This window comes from Rhodnius prolixus, unplaced genomic scaffold, assembly GCF_049639745.1.
Source record: "Rhodnius prolixus isolate KJV_2025 unplaced genomic scaffold, Rpr scaffold_15, whole genome shotgun sequence".
NCBI lineage: Eukaryota > Metazoa > Arthropoda > Insecta > Hemiptera > Reduviidae > Rhodnius > Rhodnius prolixus.
Window position 1 is genome coordinate 1,084,237 of NW_027411605.1, and position 18,050 is coordinate 1,102,286.

Below are 18,050 nucleotides of genomic sequence, written 5' to 3' on the forward strand. Positions count from 1 at the left end.
TCCCATTTGATGTACAGCGTCGAGACCTCCATAAAATTCCGAATCGAATGACACCTCATTCATGAAAATCGGTTCGCGCGTTTAGGCGCTACGTTGTTTACAAAAAAGGTAACATTAATAAGAAGAAGAAGAAGAAGAAGAACAAGAACATTTTTTGAAAAAGCGGTTTTTGCTCATTTTCGGCAACTTTTTTCTCGAAACCTATTAGATCTGGGTTGTTGCGAAAAAATTACAGTTATAAAGGAGGATTTGCCCTTTATTTTAAAGAAAATTTGGGAATTTTATCTTGTATAGAAAAAGAGAAAAAAATTGTCAAAGTTTTTCGTGCAGTTTTTGACGGTCAACCCTTATACAACTGTCCTACCGGACCGTTTTAATGTACCGAATGTCAGTGTCAGGAAATCCCTGCTAACGGGAATAAGGGATATGAAATTTGCTAGCTAGTTTGAATGACAGGTGTATAATTACAGCTATTTGAGCTTAATGGTATCCAAAAGCAAACTTCAAACTTACAATCTTTGGCTTAGCCACACACACTTATATTTAGGACACTACTTTTCTTTGTAAGCACATTTTCTTGCAACAAAATAGTAATACTTGCGAAAGTCATATGATCTAAGGAAGAACTTATCTAACTCAATATTACAAACTCACAAATTAACTTCTAAATACTTAAAAAAATAATGGTTAGAATAAAACTGACTCTTATTTAGAGAATGAGTGGTGATGCAGAAAGTTCTTGGCTAACGAAATGTACTTAAAGACCATAAAAAACTTATACTTCTGGAAGAAACTTAAAATTAAAAATCTGCAGCTAGCAATACTTACTTTTAGTAGGGGGTATCTGAGAAAGTAGAAACTTAATCACGTTTCTTTTTAATGCTGAAATAACGTTTGAAAAAAAAGCCCTTCCATTAAGCAAGTTTATATAGATATAAATATCAATTAGGTATAAAATTAGAGATAGAAAAGTTTTTCACCCTAGCGGTTATCTAATAAGGACATTTCTAAGTTTTGTAATAAACCATTGCGGGACAAATTTTTCGTTTGAGTTAATAAGGAAAAACTGGAAGATATCCTAACATCTTATTTAGGAAGATGTTGGGAGCGAACCAGAGGAATGGGGTTGGGTTCACCATTAAGGACGCAAGGTGGACTGTATTCTGGAATCTAGTTCCAGGTTCTGTTTCTGCAGCTTCTAGGGTGAGATGAACTCTGCTACTAACACCTCCGTTCCAGTGCAGTAACCTGTTTATCGGTTTAAAAGAATGGAAAGAAAGAAACGCCAACCTACATCTTTGTTTTATCTGTTCTTCTCCAAAATCCAAAAACCTCCAGTATCTATAGTTGGTAAAACTGACGAATTTCTTTGCAATAATAATTGCAATAAGCTAATAAGCTTACAGTAATGGTAATAAAGGGAGATTCTATAAAACTATGTGTAGATCAGTTACCTAGACAACCATGGTTTAAGGGGAACTGTCACTAATAAATGGGTTGTTACGACAATAAGCAGGCTGAGAAGATAAGATTGCTGTGTAGATTGCAATGAGAATGAGTGTAGGCGCGCGAACACGCCTACACCCAGATGCTAAGGTGCCCAAGTGGGCGCTGTAAGAAGTAATAGTAAACAAAAAAATAGAGAAAATAAAGAGTAATAGAAGTAAAAAGGGGAAGGTACTTACCCTTTGGTGCAAGGAGCGATGTGCGTGAAGTATGTTGACAAGATGCCTGAGAAGCGATGAGAGGAAAGGAAGCTGTGGCGCGGAAGCGTGTATATATGTTTGTGTAAGTGTGTGTGTGTGTTGAGCTCTGAGAAAGGTAGGCAATATTTGGGCTCAGGCTCAGAGAAGCGTATCGGAAGTGGAAATGAGGTAAGCGGAAGAGTAAAGGGGAATAGTGCAATAAGTGCAATAGATGCGGTGGAATATGCGTGCTGCTAATTGTCAGCGGAAGTGATGCGTAGCAGGCTGAGATGCGTTGAAGGTTGCTAAAGAGTGATTAGCAGAGAAGCGTCTGAAGGAAAGCCTAGCAGAGAACTGTACAGACTCGAAGAGTGACCACATGGTCCAAAAGGAAGTAGTGGGGCAAAGGGTCTAGAATATAGACACACAAATAAAGGAAATAGAAGTTATAGGTAGTGACGCACTTGGCATAAGAAAAGGAAACAAGTTGAGATAGATGGAAAGTTTAAGAAAATAAAAAAGGTATAAAATAATAACTTAGTAATAAGCGATAAGAAATATGTAGAAAGAAGGAAATTAAGGCGGATGCGTACATTAGTACGCGCGCGGGCGTAAGGCTGACCCGGGGGAGTCGGAAGCTAGCCAAACTGGCCGGAGGTCCTCGGTCACAACCGAACAATGAGGATTTCAAGACAATATAATAATATGTCCACGTTATGTAGTAGAAAGGAAACGAATGTATGACGACATTTACAGGTATTTAGACGCACCATTTCGCTACGAAGACATGTGCTTAAATCTGTAGCAGAGCTAGCACTGAAATTTGAGTGTACTTAAAAGTTATAGCCGATTAGAATGAATGGAAGAAAATGATTAGAGAAGGATTACGGTGATTTTAATTTCGGTTAAGCTATAAGGATGGCAGGAGCACAGAGTGCTGCTCCATCCATTAGCAGTAGTTTATGTAAATAGTTTGTATATAGTAGAGGTGTGTGAAGCGAATGTAATTATAAGTAAGAATGGAGAGTGAGTGATATTCTAGTGATAGGCACCTAGACGATGCTGGCTGTATGGCGGAAGACAATGGCAACAAAAAAACCCAAAAGATTATTAGCTTCTTGTAATACACTATTTTTGTCGTTTTTTTGCCTTTTCGCTTTTTCTTGCACTTTTTGACGATGAACCCTTATACAATGCCTTACCGGACAGAATTAATATCTGGTGGAATGTGGTAAAAAGAACAGAAAAAGGAGCAGGGATGACATAGACGACCATTTTATGAGCAAAAGAGCAGTAAAGTCCTTCCAGCATTGGCCCAATTTCAACTGGAATAATTGGTGCTAGAAGCGGGAAGATGCATAGTAGGTCTTACGATTGGGGCGCCCTAACAACAACCAGCACTATTTTTATTCACTTCCTGCTACTAGGGGTGTCTGAGACTAAAAAAATGGTTCCTAAGAAACTAATTAATACTGTCAGCAAGTTGCAGCGTCCAAGATAAATGGATATCAACCTCCCTTAACGTCTTAAAACTCGTCCCCTCCAAGAAAACATATTTCTTAAGCCTTCAACAAGCCAACAATGAATATCTTTTGTTATTGGACAAAGCATTTTCCTTGTCGTCACACTTGGATTCTCTCTCTTCTCCCTTTTTTCTCTATGTCTTTCTTTCTTTCTCTCTCTCTCTCTGTCTACGCTCCTCTCTTATCTTGTAATAGGATGTGTCTTTCACATTTTATCCACCAACTCTACCCTAAACTTTTAAAAAAGAGAATGAACTACAAACAAACTCATTTAAGAACAAGCGATAAAGAATAATGCACAGACAATATAGAAGAGTTAATTGTGTCACATTTAAATTAAATTAGCCGTAAAATATCTAATGCCTTAATCACTTCCTAAAAAAGAGGGATGCCTCTTTTTTTCCCCCCTTCCAGATATCCTTTACGTCAAATTATCAATCAGGTGTCTTACACGGAGGCGGATTACATAGGCCACCAGCTATAAATTTCTTAAAAACCAATATCAAGACCGGAAATAGAACTTAGTTTAACAAAACATTAGGTTTTGAGTTTCCGGTTATCGCTTGGATACCGCGGCGTAACCAGGACATCATGGACCGAACCCTATCCAAGAATTATCTTTTATTATTTAAGTGATCAATATCTTTCATTCAAAGGATCAAACTTATTCCTTAATTTATCAAATCATGCACTTTACTGTGAAGCATGTACTGTGTCTTCAAAGGTGCCTCCTCAGATACAGAGAGCAGTTGATAACCTCCTTAGCTGACCTGGCTTGCAAGCCAGAGGAGGCTTGATCCTTTACATGAAAGATATTGATCACTTAAATATTTCCAATTTTTTTGTTAATTAAACGCAACTCTCCCAAAATTACCAAATAATTATTAAACCTTCTTGTTTATAACAGATGTAAAATTAATTTTTAGCCATTTTGTGTATGCTTGAGAACATCTAAAGCTCTTAACATTTGATTTTTCTTAGAAAAATCATTCGGAAAACTACATATTTCCCGATATTAAGAAAAATACTAGCTTTACTGCCTTGGCAATATTTTCAGTAGAAAGGGGATGAAAAAATACATAAAAATGACCTATCGCGTGCTCTTCTTTCTCTTTGATAACAAGTTAAAAAAATTGAAATATGATTAATAAATACCAGATTTTGAAATGGCCTAGCATCTTTAATTTTGAAGATATCGAATTGCGGTTTCCGGTTTCTTTCATAACTATGTATACTCTTTAAAACTGTGTATATGAAAATGGGGGTCAACTGCGAACCCTTACTTTTGGTTGCGCGACATCCGCGTATGCAGGTAGGAATCTAAAATCAAGTCACATATTCTGAAACTAGAGGTGCCGGGCAACAAATTTTTCCTTTACCATTTTTTGGCTCAGATGAACCGTTTAAGAATGAAATGCATTTGAGCCGACTTAAAATGAACACCTTGTATATTAATTCCTTGTAAAGTAGGAAATACGTATTAAAGTTAAAAAATATATTTAGATAGCAATGTCTAAAATTGTGCTAACAAAAGTAACAACGAAGTAGACTTTCATGGGGTGGAAAAAGAGGAGTGGAAAAAAAAAATGTGTCCTACGCTAAGGATACGAAGGAAGTTAAATTGCCATGAACAGCGGCCTAACGTCCAGCCGGAAGTGATATATAGAGTTTAATATAAGTGCAATAATTCTTGTAATATTTCTTCTCCTGTGTGTATAAACAATTTTTTTATACCCTGGAAATGTGACAAAGTGGATCCCGTATCACCCTTCTCACTGGTGGGTATACAACTGCCAGGAGATTGGAAAACTCGTGGGTGGATCGCCCAAAAAAGGGGGAAAAAGAGAGAAGGTATCAAAAAAAAAAGGTAGCAAAACAAAATTTCCGTGTAGCAAGATATTCAGGGGTCCACTCACACAAATACATCGAGAATTCTGGAACGTTACAGTTGACTCTGGAGGATATTATGTCCACCAATATGTTGGTTAGGGTGGAAGATCAGGGAATAGAAATGAGGAAACAAAAAAAAGGGAGAGTCGGGACGGAAGATCGGACACAACAGATGGCCGCCAGAAGTTAGAACAGAACACACCTGGGTGCATCATGGGCTCAAAATAATTGAAATCTTGGGGGCAACCAACCCCGAGATTCTTTCAACTTCCTGAACTAGTCAGGAGGTAGCAGCACCTACTACGATCCTACTAAGTTTCCAAAATTTGTTTTGAAGTTTTCGCCTAAAATATTCATTTTTGAGGTCCTTTGAGTCCTGAAAAGTGGTTTCCCCCCCCCCCCAGAATCTGGTCTATTTTGTGAAAGAAAGAGAAAGAGAGAGGACCAATTCATGGAAATCACTTTTTTTCCAGGTTTAGGCGCTCTCAAAACCGGATATTTCTTGTTAAAGTTCAAGATCGAAAATCTTGAAAACAAAACAATACTCGTACCTTCCCTTACTTATTACAGATTAATGGATAACGTGAAAAAGAAACAAGTTTTGAAGGGACCAGGCCCTTATAGGGTTTACCCTATACAACCCCCCCGGAGATTTGAGAGTCGTGACGTGTTTCACATTTTCTGAAAAATGTTGAAAAACAAATTTCAACGTTGAATATTAAAGAAAAAACTGGCTATCGTTTACACAGTTGCCACTTAACAAAGAGTATTCATTGTTTTTATTAATATTGATCAAAGTTTAATGTGATTACGTGGCCATTGATCAGCTAAAAAGGAATTATTTGTCATTTAATATTGAAGGTTATTTGTAGATCTTGAAGAGGAACTATAGCAGTATCCAGAAGAAACTTTGCGCATTGCAACTCTTCTGAGATTTGCGTGGAACAATTTTAACGACCTCAGCAAAGAGAAGTATGTTAGGAAGGGCTAATTTAAGGGAAGCAATAAACGATCAAGAAATCTTGAAGTACCAATAATGATCCAGATAAGGAAATGCAAAAAGAGACATTAACAGATTTAATAAATGTTGTATATAATAATAATAGTGTATTTATTAAGATAAAGTTTACAGAAAGATAAACATAAAGCAGTAACTCTTATCATCATGGATAGAATCTGTCTGCCGAGTTGCTAATCTACGTATAATTACAGAAGAAATTTTTACTTTCATAATTAATAAAAAATTAACAAAGGAAAAAAAACAAATTTATACCTTTAGGAGGTGAACACGGAAGTTAATTATATAAACTCTACCAACAACAGTTCCCTATAATGTAGGACATCTTTTAGATATTTACAGTGTTACGCTAAACTTCCGCTACCCCGGCGTAGCTTCAGTGGAGACGGGGTGGGCCGAGGTGTAGGCACCAGAGATAAATAAATAAAAGAAAATAAAATAAAGTGTATAAAAATTGGAAATATATATATATATTTCCTGCGTTATATTTGGGCGCCACGCCGTTTTAACATGAACTTCCGTAGTAAACGGCGAAACCTACGGGGGAAGGGGGAGCAGGAAGAAAATCAAAGAAAAGGCAAGTAGGAGTATATACTGCGTATATTAAAAACTATTAAGCACAAAGAAACAGAAATAATAGCAAATGCAACCTAGTTTACTTGTTCAAGTTTGAACGTTACGCTAATTACCTTAATTACGGAAGCTTCCTTACACAGAAAAAAACTAGAACTTATATAAAAGCTGAATGTTAACACAAAAATACTAGAAATACTTTTCAAAATGAAACCCTTAATACCACAAAGACAAATTAATTACATGCAACAAAAGAAAGAATCGAAATAGTAAAACTAGTAACTACTAAAAGAAAAGGTAAAGTTCTTTGATTATCCAAACAGAGCCTGTCAGCAGACGCTTCTCCGGGAAACAGTTTGAATCAAAACGGGACTTACCCCAGGCCTGGTTGTTGTTCTTTTTCAGTTAGTAATTCGTAGAGTGATATTTACAGAGGTGACCGCTGTCTTCTTTCTTCGGGATCCCCACGATGCTGTTCCAGAGCTCTTTCCAGCGCAGTCCTACTCGCACTTTCTTCTTCCCTTTTCACCCTTTTTATTTTGTAGCGTACAATCCCTGCTCAGGGGTATCTTACCATGGCACTACTACTACCACTGGTAACTCACCCGCTACACAATTTTTCCTAATTTCCTAATAAGGAAACATTAGGAATACTAATCCGGCCTAGCCGTAGAAAACAGGAAAATCCGGTCCTTCACACCGCACGCTAGCTCTCACACTCTCACACTGTCCCTCACTCCTCTCAACTATATGCCGCTCTGCTTTTTTTTTCCCTTCGTCAGCAGTCCGAAGTACACCTTCACTCTATTCTATTGTTTTCTGCATAAAAACTACGTATTGCTTATGCTAGGCTTGCATTTGCTTTATAGATTAAATTATTTAAAATTAAAATTATAACTAACTTTTGTTACCCGAATTTTAGTCGGTAACAACAGAGCAAAGACCAGTCCTTGCCATAAAGATATTTGCAAATTTCATCTACTGAGAAAACATATTTTCCTAAATATTGCCGCCTATAACGGGCTAGTATCGGGCATATTTCGACTAAGTGCAAAGTACACAATTGACAAGCATCTGGAGTGTGAGGTTTATAATTTAGGTAAAATGATTCTGACCTGGCCTGCATAATAAGTTTTTGAATCAGAGTAAGATCTATTATGAATATAATCTACATTGTATTTCCGTCTGGGATAAATCCTATGTAACTGCTCCTCCCTCGCTCTTGATTCTAAGTGTGCTCTTTCTACTTAGCTGCAATTCCCAAATAGTTTAAATTACATTTTCCGCTAACTAAGTAAGTAAATGCTGCATTAAGGATTCAATTTAGCGAGGAATCGGTCCAGAACCCAAAAAAAAAAAAAAAACAACTCCGTCTTTTTTGTCCTAAGTTTTTGTCTTATTTGTAATATCCAGGCCCTGAAGATGGCAATAAATTTGTCGAAACGTTGGCCAAAAAGACAGACAGAGAGAGTGAGTCATGCGACGTTTCACTTTTCTCCCCTCCCCCCTCCTCTCTACTCAGGCAACATTTCATTCCTTTTTAGGGAAAACCTTGTAACTGGTGAAAACTTTCAATGAAACTTACATTAAAAATAGAATGTTCCCTAAAACCGAGAGTGTTAGAGAGAGAGGAGAATAAAGGATGGTTTGCTCCCTCAAATAAGTTTACAAGCCAGACTTTTTCATTGCTTTTTTTTTTACATTGATACGTGAGTTCGTTAGATATAAGCTAATGATCTTGAGGGCGGTGATAATGATGGTGGCAACAATCATGATGAGAAAGTTTCTCAGGATCGGTGTTTGTTAAAAAAATTTTTGGGACTTCCTCGTCAAAATTATTGCGAAGTTTTTCTGCCTGGAAAAAGAGGAGAGAAACAATAGGAAGAATTAAAAAAGAAGTGATAAATGATTTTTCACTGTATTTACGCTAAATAATAAAAAAAAAACTGAATGTAGAAGGTATTTGGAGGCAGCAACTGTTTGTGGTCTTCTACCTTCCCTTTAGCTGTAACCGAGGTGTGGCCAGGTTAAAGAGAGAGTTACCTCAATAAAAAGAAAAGAACCCAAGTTGGAGAAAAGGATGAGTTAGCCTGTAGCCGTTCTTTCTCTCCCCAGGATGTGAGAGGCCGTCCAAGTACTCCGCTTTTGCCCTGTGGTGGAAATGGTGCGAGGCTTACGACATAGTGATTTGAAAAATGGTCAGTTTTAACGAGACTTTGTGTAGTAGCAGAGGCGGAGAAGGGTCAAGCAATGTAGTTTTTAAGGGCCCACAGACATCCTCCTCCTCGTAGGTAAAAAAAAAAAAAAAAAAAAGTGAGGGCAGATTTCTATAGGGCAGCCCTTAGGGGATGGGAAAATAGCGCATACAGACACACTCGCTCAATCTCCTGACACTACAGAATATTGCACGTCAATGTTCCCTACCTCCTCCTCCTCCTCCTCCAGAATATCCCTTCCTTCCATTGTAAACCACATCTTTTGGGTCTTCTCCCTTTCAATACCATTCTTCTTTGACAATTTTTTAAACTAACATCACAACCAGGAAATCTATGAAATGGAACGTTCTTACTCCAAAAAATAAAAATAAGAACTGTGTGTAGTACGTGAATACGTTTACGCGTAACGGGTTATATTTTTTATATAAAATATTTTTATTTATGTATTTAAGATGAAATCAAGGAAACAAATCGACGATCGAACACAATCTATGCCTATACAGTCCGTTGTCGATGTAGAAGCGATTTCATCATATCCACTTGCATAATTTCAACCGCCCCAGCTGCAGATGTACTGGACACCGTCGTTGATCCGCTCGGCCGCATTCATTCTTTTACTTTCCCGGCACAGCTTGACTCGGTCATATGGTGTTTTATTATTACCATTCGATTGTTCTTGAGAAGCCCTTTCCAACCGTATTCAATCTCTGTATTTAGTTTTGGCTTTCCGACCGAGTATAGGGCGACATTATATATTTTTGATAATATTTCTTTATTCTAACACCTTATTATATTCACTGTCACTATTTTACACTAATGTTTTATATACAATCGATAGATTGTGACGACAGCTGACGATTAAAACTTGAACGAACATCGTGGCTTCTCCGAGTCAAAAGTTATACTAGTTGCAAATCTCGATACGCAGCAAAATGATCTCAAAATGGCGGCGCTTCTCCCTCCACCGCGCGCGATGCGTCACAGTCCTCGCTTATCGTAATGAATTCATTGATCCTTTAACTATCCAGTGGTCTAATTTAATTTTGGATGTAGAGGATAGATTCGAAACTATAATGCCAAACTGTATCCCCCGATTTTGTTCTCATTAGGTTTTTTGGATTGCCTCCATATGACATCAAATTTAAAGACGTATTCGCGTCAAAAAGGCATGGCAAGCACATCGCTAATTTAGCTAAAGAATTGATTTTATTCTAATAATCTGAAAATAGTTACCTAATACTAATAATTATAACAGTACATTGATAACCACACGAATATTTGAACAAATAAACGAAAAATAAGAAAAAATAAACTTATTTTCTTATCAATCCTCCTTAGCAACGGCTTGTTTTTGAACTGCTAACACAAATAACCTTCCACTGATACCAAGGAACCTTCCAATAATTAATATCTTTCTGGAACTGCTGCCCTAAGGCTTCTAAATAACGAAATTGAAAGAATCACCACTAAAAACGGCTCATATTCCTTATAACACCCTTTTATTGCTGGACTATCTAATTACTGGTCCCTTCATCCTATATTAAAGATTCAGTTTAGAGAGTAAATCGATCCAAAATCAAAAACAATGATCAATGATCAAGGAATCTTGAAGTACCAATAATGGTTAGATAAGGAAATGCAGAAAGAGACGTTAACAGATTTAATAAGTGCCGTATTAAGGATTCAATTTACCGAGGAATCGTTCGAGAACAAAGAAAAACAACTCCGTCTTTTTGCCAACGTTTTGGCAAATTTATCACCATCTTCAGGACCTGGATATTACAAATAAGACAAAAACTTGAGACAAAAAGACAGAGTTGTTTTTTTTTGTTCTCGATCGATTTCTCGCTAAATTTAATCCTTAATACGGTATTTACTTACTTAGTTAGCGGGAAATGTAATTTAAACAACTTTATTAAGGAATTGCAATTAAGAGAAAGAGCACACTTAGAATCAAGAGCGAGGGAGAGGCAGTTCCATAGGATATATCCCAGACTGAAATACAATGTAGATTATATTCATAATATTGTAGATCTTACTCTGATTCCGAACTTATTATCCAGGCCCGATCAGAATCATTTTATCTAAACGACAAACCTCACACTCCAAATGCTTGTCAATTGTGTACCAATTTTATCTATTGAGAGTACATTTTTTCCTAAATATTGCCGCCTGTAAGCGGGTTTAGTATCGGCCATATTCCGACAAAGTGCAAAATACGGATTTTCGGTTTCTTTCAAAATTGCAAATATCTCGATAAATAGTGTCTAAGTAAGCAGTATTAATCAATTAGTAGAAGTTACCATGGACAAAAATGTGGTCTGAACTATTTTGCGGCGCAGTAAACGTCAGATCTCTTCCTGGAAAGTTCTAAGATGAAGAAGGGAGATCTGTAAGCTAAGAAGTGGGGATTAACTTCTCAGTAATAAGGCAATCAGGGTAATTACAACTAAAAGAGGTCTGAAATCAAAAATAGACTCCAAATGTAGCGAGTTTTCTTTAAAATGATTTAAAGCGCACATAAAGATTCTGAGCATAAACTGTGATGTAATACACCCACTGATGGTTGTGGATAGATGCAGCAAACTGCAATCGACACCTATCGACTGCTACGTGCCCATTTAAAGAAGATTTAGAAGTTAAGTTTTGGTGGATAACAACACTCTTCTATAGAACCGTCGTCCGAGATTCTAAGATTTTTCAGATATCTTAATTTTGAAGAGAGGTTGCTGTAAAGAAGCCATTTCTTAAGAAAAGTCTTAGTGCTATGCATTTCAGGGAAGAATCAAATGAAGAAGTTATATCAGCTGAAGTTATGGTACAATGTTGTAAGACTGCCTAGTTATAAGATTAACCATTTTCGACACCAAGCAAGACTAGTCGCTAAAAGTTATATCGAGCGCCTCGCTGCTTTTTCAACACGTAGTACAAGGAGTTTATGAATCCATGTAAAGTTACTAAGTAATCATTACAAAACATCGTATAAGGTATGGAATAATTATGTATTCTGGTTGAATTGTAGGGAGGCTTCTGGAAACAATGCGAACTCCCTACCCGCAAACTACCGAGCACATTTTGAAAATAACTCCCAATAAGTTCATTATTGCAGCTGCTACGAGAATATTCTGATTGGTTTTAAGTTTCAATGGAGGGGGAGATTAACACAAGTAGTTCTTTATTTGCTCAACTATAAATCTAAAGTTGATGTATTTTCCCTCCCCCCCCCCAAAAAAAAATCATTGTTGTTATAGCAATCGTTTTTTATCCAAGATAAATGATATCAAGCGTTCGAACATTCAGTTAAGATTGATTGTAGCATTCCATTTACCAATAACTTCCTCTTTAGTAGTACGTACATCAATGTTTGTGTAACAGAGTGTAAGAACAACTGTCAATAGAAACAGTAAACTGAAACGGCAAAGCAATAAAAGTAATAAATAATTGTAGAAGATTAATAAACAGTTATATTGTTAAATAAGAATCATTAATTTTCTTATTCAATCGATGTTCAATTTTGAAGTTATCAAACCTGTATGTGGGTCGACTTTTTGGTGCAACAATTACGTTATATACTACGCATTTCATTGATGTAAGTAATAAGTCAAAAATGAACGTTTTGATGATAGGAAACATTTACTTTTTGTTTTAGAAGCAAAGAGAATCTGTATTGAACGATTCCACAATTAACTCTTTCAGTTCCTAATTCAAATATTTCTCATATTAAACAAATAAAATCCAAGGCGTAGATATCGAGAATAGAACCCAATAAACCAACAATACATCTTTGCATTGCGGGTCTAGTCTATAACGCCTAACATACTTTACTTTAAATTTCTCAAATTAACCATTGGGAATATAGACTAGCACCGCAATACATCTTAGCTTTGCGGGTCTAGCCTATAACCGCCTAACATACTTTACTATAAATTTCTCAAATTAACCATTGGGAATATAGACTAGTACCTCAATACATCTTAGCTTTGCGGGTCTAGCCTATAACCGCCTAGATTAGATTAGAGATACTACCTATACTGGGACTAATTTTTGCTATCTATTCATAGAATGGATTCATGGAATATTTCGAGGATATTGCCTGAGATTTGATCAATTAGCTGCTGCATCTTTCAGCTAGCCAATAATGTTAAGCAGCAATGTTTGTCGTTTTTTAATTGACACACTGTTCACTGCTGAAATAGGCGTATATATTCAAAATAATAATCACTTGCTCTTTAATGTCGAATTTGTGGGCAACAAATAGAAAGCCGGCTTTCACTAAAAAAAAATACAGAGATAATACAAATAAAGAGCCAGTGAATTTAAAATGAAATAAGCCTTTGAAAAGTCATTATTTTCAAATTAAACTTAAAATTTGAAAAGACTTAAAATTCCATTTTAAACAATTTCCCTTCAAAATTAATAGGAAAACTTAATTAAAGACAAAGTATTTTACAATCTACTTTTTTTTAGACAATTTAAAAGTCATGAAGACGGTATATAAGTGTGGAAGGAGGAGGAGGGAAGTGCCAGTGAAATGAACAACTAGAAAAGCAGTGTTGTTTTAATGAAATACTTTACATTAAGAAAGGAATTTAAAGATTGTGGACGGGTTTGGGTACCCAACAGCTGGTGGCTCCATTTCCTTCTTCAAACTGGACACTGCTACCAACTCAACTTTTTTTTGGGGTGGAAGGGGAGGCTATAAGTTTCTAACTTCATCTTACCACTACTTAAGGAAAAGTTCTATTTTGATTTTCCACCGTTAATTCATTTTTGAGGTTCTCAGAGTACGAATATATAATTTTTTTTTTTTTCTTACAAATTAATCTGAGTTCTTTAAAGTTGGAATTAAGTTAGAATGTTATAACTTGTGTTGAAACTTTTTTCCGGAAACAGTGATTTTTAATTAGGTTCCGGAGGAAGGGAAACTTACTTACATTATGGGGGGACTTCATTCTAAAGTGAAGATTCAGTGAAATGTACGTTTCTTTTGTTTTTTTTAAATCTTAATACTAATGAGATCGTCTCAATGTGTTGCAGAAAAATTCAGTGTTAGAAAGTAATCGCTTCGCTTGCCGGAAGAACAAACGTAAATTTTAGTGCACCAACTAGCCACGTAAAGACTGCGTTTAAAGACTATGTTCTAAACTAAAATATAAGTGCATATCATTTCTAATCCCAAGGCTAAGTGATAAGCGCATCCGATTTTTAGGCTGAACAGAGTTCAGAGTAAGGATAACTCGTCCTTGAGAAATAAACTTGAGGAATGAACCACTCGTTCAAAGATCCACCACTACTAGAAAGAAAAACCGCCAAGACTTTTTTTTTTGTTACAGACCATTAAAGTAGACTCGATAAAGGTAAGGGAATATTGTAGCAAAGTGAGATCTACAGAAGATACAGCGCCATATTTCGGCCAACTACTATAGTTAGTTCTTCAAAGGGGCGGCGAATGGATGAAGAATTTAATAGGACTGTGAAAGAAGAAAGAATTCTGATGAGGGGAATAAGTTTCCAGGAAATGTTGAGAAAAATCAATCAAAGCGTCGCATTCAGGAGGTGTGCAAAATCAAGACTTAGGATCAACAAAATGATTGTTGATAACGGATGAGGATGTGACAGATCTAGGTTCATGAATGGAAGAAGATTCCCCAACAAGAGAGAGAGGGAGAGAGAGAGAGGAACAAACTCGTTTTAAATGTCCAACAGAGATCAGAGAAAGAGCAGCTTCATCTGCAGAGTCTTCTCATGGGAACCCAGATAAAAGGAGAGCATGCTCTTGCGGTGAATGAGAAGGTGGCGCAACTATTCCCGAAGGCTAAACGACCACCCTCCCCCCACACCATAGACCAAGGGGAGGACTCTACCATCGTCCCAGCTTTACCACAACCACCACGAAACCTTTCCTCAACTCGTAAACCTGGAGACAGAACTCCAGCGGGCTGATTCACGATTCCGTTGTTCCATTTCATGGAGACTCTGTCTCCTATTTTAAGGCCTAGATTGGTTACTGGCCCAGTTCTTGACTTACGGTGTTTCTCAACACCCTCCTGGTGTCAGCCCAAGGCTTACTACACCATTCCAGGTGAGACGGTTTTCCGTACATGTCCCCCTATTAGTCGCCTCTTACGAAACAGGCAGGGTATACCGTGGTATTATTCTCGCCCGGTCCCACGCGGAGAGATAAAAGGAGAGCAGCCATACGGGAGAAAATTACCTCCAGTGTGGCTACCAGAGCAAGATGATGAAAGATGGTTTAAGGTTAGGGGGCACAAAAGGGTGAAGGTCGCCACTAAACAGGGTCAGGTCAGGCACGTTCTTTCCGATTGTAATGTCATAATAATTTCGGTGAAGTTCAAAAAGTAAGTAAATTAAATTAGAATAAAACAAATAAAAGAGAAAATATAGAAATTTAATTATATAAAAAGAATGTTCCCTTAATTATTAAAATCTTTCTACTTTAATCAAACAGAAATAATTATTCTAATGGAAAAATTTAATTATATTGTCAAGAACAGAAAATTTTAAAGTAATAAAAGTAATTTCACTTTAGTAAATGTAAATAAAAATGATGGTATGGGGCTTGGAAAAGAAATCAACTTAAACCCGAATTGAACTCGACACTTGAAGTTTGAAATTCTATAAGTATTTTAAGATGAGCGACATTCTGGATCGAAATCTACCTGTATCTGATCTGATTGGACTGTGCAACGAACAGAACCCAGAACGGAAGCGGTTCACAGTGATTCAACCACCTCCCTGCTCCCACGCAATCTGCGCAGAGTTTCTATCTATCAGATAAAAGAAGGTGGCAGGCAACTCTCTCTCTCTACAGGATAACTCTGGATATTTCATAGGAGAGAGTTTTTTTTATATAGGTACCTACTCTAAAGCAGGCATGTGCAACCTTTAAAGGACTATGGGACCGGATTGGAAAGTAGAAAGATTTTGCAGGCCGGTGTACTTCAGGATATAATACAGGTCTAGCAAAAAAAAAAAAATTTTTTTAAATCGATAAATCAATGTACTTACTAATCGCACTACTATTGGAGAGTAGTTTCCGGTGGGCGTGGCAAGGGGTGGAGCTTTTAATTAAATTTAAATAAATAAAAACGATAAAACCAAATTTTTTTAACTTGTTCGTATAATTGAAGAGCTTGGTGCAAAAAGGAGTTATCTAAGTTTTTTTTAAATTTTTAGTAGGGACAAGAAAACTAAATATGCTTTAAGATGTATTCCTTATGTTGTGTCTGCTGTAACGATTAGTTAATGGGGTCATTTGGGGCTCAATTTGAACTTTCTAGGACCTTTTTTTAAGCTTGCTATAAGCAAAAGTTATTTTTTGTTTATTATTAAAGATTAAGGCGCGTCAACATCTAAGGTTATTAGCGCCCGGAGCTTTTTCCAGTGCACTGCCGGCCTCCGGGCAGTGTTCTCTCGTTACAGACAACACTGTCCATCACCGGACAGTGAGCTGTAAGAAGCTCGTAGGAAGAAAAAATCTAAGGTTCAGCTGCTGGATTCGAACCCGGGACCTCCGCGTGGGAGTCCAGTATGCTAACCTCATAGCTAATCCCTTCCCTAAAAGTTATTTTGCAGCTAAAACTCTTTTTTGCACCAAAATCATAATTTTCAGCAAAACTTGAGTACTTTATTAAGTACTTAAGTCAACAGATTTCTTGTTTTTGAGCTTTTAAGTGGCATTTTGTGTCTTGTCGAAGCGAATGTTAGATATATTATTACGCCTGTCAAAAAAAAAAAATATTGTGTTCTTTTTAAAGGTGCTCACCATCTAAGGTCCTTCGCACCTGATAATGTTGCTGAATGACACTACACTAGTTCATTCCTAACTGAAACAAATCATTCTAATAAAAAACACTCATGCATATAAATACATTCACCCAAATAAATACAATCACACACATTAAATCTAATCGCGATTTGTGATGGAGTACTTGATATTCCTCGCATCACATTAATAACCTAATCTAAGATAAAAACATATTTACATACTTTCATAATTAGAGACTAGCATAGTGTCATATGAGACTATATAAATCTATATCTTTAAGGTATTGCAAGGCTTTCCTTGCATTGTCTTCATTATCGTCCAGTATCTCTTTCATGCTATTACCCATGTTTAACTTCCGCCTTGCCGATGTATATTTGGTACATTCCACCAACATATGATGGACGGATAGTATTACATTGCAGGTTCCACTATGGGTTGCTGCTCACCTCTAAAGATATAGGGTTAACATCGTACGGCCTATTCTTGCAAGTATGACTTCTTCGTGGCGGGACTGTCTACTTGAAGTCATCCATTTCAATGGTGTGGATTTAATATTTCTCAGCTTATTCATTAATGGAAGTGTTTTCCATTCCCGTTTCCATCGCAAAAGAAAAATAATAATATCTACCTAATATAAACATTAAATAAACCTAATAAATTTTTTTTTTTTTTTTCAAGCAATGGTAAAGAATGTAAGGAATGTAAAAGTAAGTTATCTGCAGTAGAAAACTCATTTTTGCTCCAAATCTAACCTAGGTTAGAGAATAAGTAATAATAAACGCGTCTTTATGCAGACTCGTTTATGCACCAAAAGATGTAGAATTGAACATACCATAGGGGGGCGCCACTAAACACATTTTCTGAAAAAAATGTAGATAACTCCTTTTTGCACCAATCTCTTCAATTGGACTATATATGTATCTATTTCTCTATTAAAATTATCTTTACCGGACAATATCTTAAGGTTAGCGGGCCAGATTCCATGATGTTTGGAAAAGACATCGCGGGCCGTATGAAATCATTAGAAGGCTGCTAATGGCTGCTTTTAAAGCCAAAGTACAGGTTACTGAAAGTGGTTGAGGATGGGACAAATGGTATCGGAAAGTAGGGAAGTCTGTTTCCTGTAGACTAGACGACTTGAATGCCAGCTTAATACTGAAACATTGTGTTTACATAAAACCCCTAACAACGCTTAAGAATCAAAATGTCGTCCATATTTATTTGACGGAAATAAGTTTGGAAAGAACTTTTTCATTTTGTAAGAGAAATAATTAAAGTAAGAGAAAGTCGTGTGAGTATGCTCACAAATTAATTTTTTTTGGGGTCCTGCGTTATGGTAATTTTGGATGGTTTGCA

The 18,050-nt window shown here is 36.6% G+C and overlaps 1 protein-coding gene across 6 annotated transcripts in view; it reads right to left on the reverse strand.

Annotated features, from left to right (window-relative positions):
- Positions 1–18,050, reverse strand: part of LOC141454937 (uncharacterized) — a 552,216-nt gene that overhangs the window by 154,330 nt on the left and 379,836 nt on the right. The window contains exon 1 of one of the 6 annotated variants that reach the window (XM_074129647.1): positions 7,067–7,552. The exons of the other annotated variants lie outside the window; for them this stretch is intronic. The gene's annotated coding sequence lies outside the window, so the exon portion shown is untranslated. Of the gene's footprint in view, positions 1–7,066; positions 7,553–18,050 lie in introns of those variants that run through there. 6 annotated transcript variants of the gene reach the window in all.